Source organism: Orycteropus afer, unplaced genomic scaffold, assembly GCF_000298275.1.
Source record: "Orycteropus afer afer isolate SDZICR_OR568_19922 unplaced genomic scaffold, OryAfe1.0 scaffold00093, whole genome shotgun sequence".
Taxonomy (NCBI): domain Eukaryota; kingdom Metazoa; phylum Chordata; class Mammalia; order Tubulidentata; family Orycteropodidae; genus Orycteropus; species Orycteropus afer.
The window spans coordinates 2,755,701-2,758,074 of NW_006921680.1; the positions used below are offsets into that span (position 1 = coordinate 2,755,701).

The following is a 2,374-nucleotide window of genomic DNA, read 5'->3' on the forward strand; positions in this document are numbered from 1 at the left end:
CCAAAATTGTAGAAGGTATACCAGGGTCAGTTTGCCATGGCTAATCTTGGGGATACATCAAGTCAGACTTGGATGAATTGAAGTGGCAAGTCTAAAATGTTTGGCTTACAAGCATTTAGTACTTCCTTAGTTTTTTAAGTCAAATGGTTCTGTGTTTGGAAATGTAATTTTTACCATATGTGTCTTGTTTTACATAATTGAGATATGACCTGCCAGCATCATACAAATTTCATAAAAAGAAATCTGTAAGTCTCTTGATTCTGGCCTAACTATATCCATTATGAAAAGCTTTTCAATTAAGTAACTATTTCTTCTGTTATCAGGTTTTCTGAGTAAATAAAGCAAGCAAGCCTAGGAAACAGGATATAATTTAACTAATAAGATGGACTTATAACCAAACAAACAGCCTATAATGTGGCTTAAGATAAGTCTTTTCTTGAATGCTTTGAAAACAATGAGAAGGAGAGGGGGAAACCTAAGTTTTCACTCCTTTTATATAGCATATATTTATCTCATTAAAGTTTATACTAATATATTCTCATATTAAAAAGGTAGTTTAGTGGAAGGACCTTTTGAGAATTGAATCATCTGGTAACAGAGCTATACATTTAAAAAATTCTCATTTAAAAACAAAAAGACAAACAACAACAACAAAATGTTCTTTTCTTACAGGTAGACATTGAAGTGACCTAATTCAGTTTTCTTCTTAAAAAGCTCCAATGACAAAAGTAGATTAAAACCTAAATAAAATGAATTTTAAAACAGTTTACTAAACTACTGGTCTCCTATACCGTTTTCTGTTTTTTGTTGTTTTGATGCAGGTTCTTCTCCATCTGTTTCTTCTCTTGATCTTTTCTCTGGTCCAGCTGCACCATTTTCATCACATTCATCATCACTACCAAATTTTGTTTTCTTGCCCTGAAACAGTACTTTTCCTCTAGCAGATCCAGTCTGGGCAATTTTATTTCCCTTTCCTTTTCCTTTAAATTTGTGACCCTTTGACTTCCGTTTGTTTAGAGATTCTTGATGGCCTTCCATAATTTTTTTCAATGCTGCTTTTTCCACCTCTCCTTCTAGTACTTCCCATGTTACTTCTTTGTTCCTTAATTGCAGGTTACATTACTTCCATCTTTGGCTTTATCCAGTACTTCTTTAGCTTTTCCTTTAAATAGAATTACTCCATCTTTTGTGCCTCTGACAAAGTCTATCCATTTTATTTCTCCATGAGTTGAGAAAAGGATGGGTAAATCTTCTCTACAGGTCTGATCATCTAAGTCACCTGAAGACTTTAGCAAGCAGCCCATCTTTTCTTCTAGAGATTTCATTTCAGGATCTTCTGATAACTTCTGTTTTTCTTCTTGCTCTTGTTCAGCTCAAATTTTAGCTTCCACTTTGTTTTGTTTTCTTTCTTCATTCTTTTTTGCAAAGTAATATTCCTTGAAAAGTATTAGCAGGTCTGTGTCATTGTACTTCTGGCCAGGAGTCTCTACAAACTCCTTAGCAATTTCAATGCTATCAAACACAACAAATATTGATCCCTTAAATGCTCTGTGCAATGTTTTTCTCATCTGAATATGTAGTACTTGACCTTTGTCTTCTAACCATTCTTTTATGTCATCAAGGGTTGTATCAGTTGAGAAGCCTTTAATATAAACAGATCTGTTTTTAACATCATTTTTATACTCATCAGTACTTCAGAGAGGGGTCTCCTTGGAGATCTTCTGATTTTAATTTTATCTTTACTTATTTCTATGAGTTCTACTTTTAATTTGCTCAGTGCTTCTACTATTACATTAAAGTCTGTTGTTAGACGGTTTAACCTGTTGAATTTTACCATTATCTCCAGAGGTCCTTCATCTAGTTTGATCTGTTCTTTTAGAAATTTGTCCCATGGCAAATTAAAATCACCAAAATAATACTCACAAAATAAATCACAAAAAAAAAATAATAATAATAATTTGATGACAGATTTTGGCCTCTAGTGCAGATTTTTCACTATCACCATTTTTGCCCATTGTGTCTATCTGAAAATTTTCCTTTATGGTTCCAGTCCCGCAGAAGGACTCCACAGGATCAGAAGTGAGGAAGCTACGTCCCGATTTTTAAGCCTGGTTTTGGCCATTTTGAATCACACAACCATGTGATCTACTATGCTGGGAATGACAGTTTGAAGAGGAATGATGTGGCATTCATCATAACAAAGGATGTTTCAAGATCTGTCCTGAAGGACAATGCTGTCACTGATAGGATATATTCATATACCTACAAGGAAGACCTGCTAATATGACTATTATTCAAATTTATGCACCAACCACCAAAGCCAAAGATGAGGAAATTGAAGAATTTTATCAACTTCTGCAGTCTGAAATTGACC

General features: G+C 34.0%; 1 pseudogene; it reads right to left on the minus strand.

Moving 5' to 3' along the window:
• Positions 1 to 774: 774 nt before the first annotated feature.
• LOC103198381 lies at positions 775 to 2,015 on the minus strand (annotated as a pseudogene).
• Positions 2,016 to 2,374: the final 359 nt, after the last annotated feature.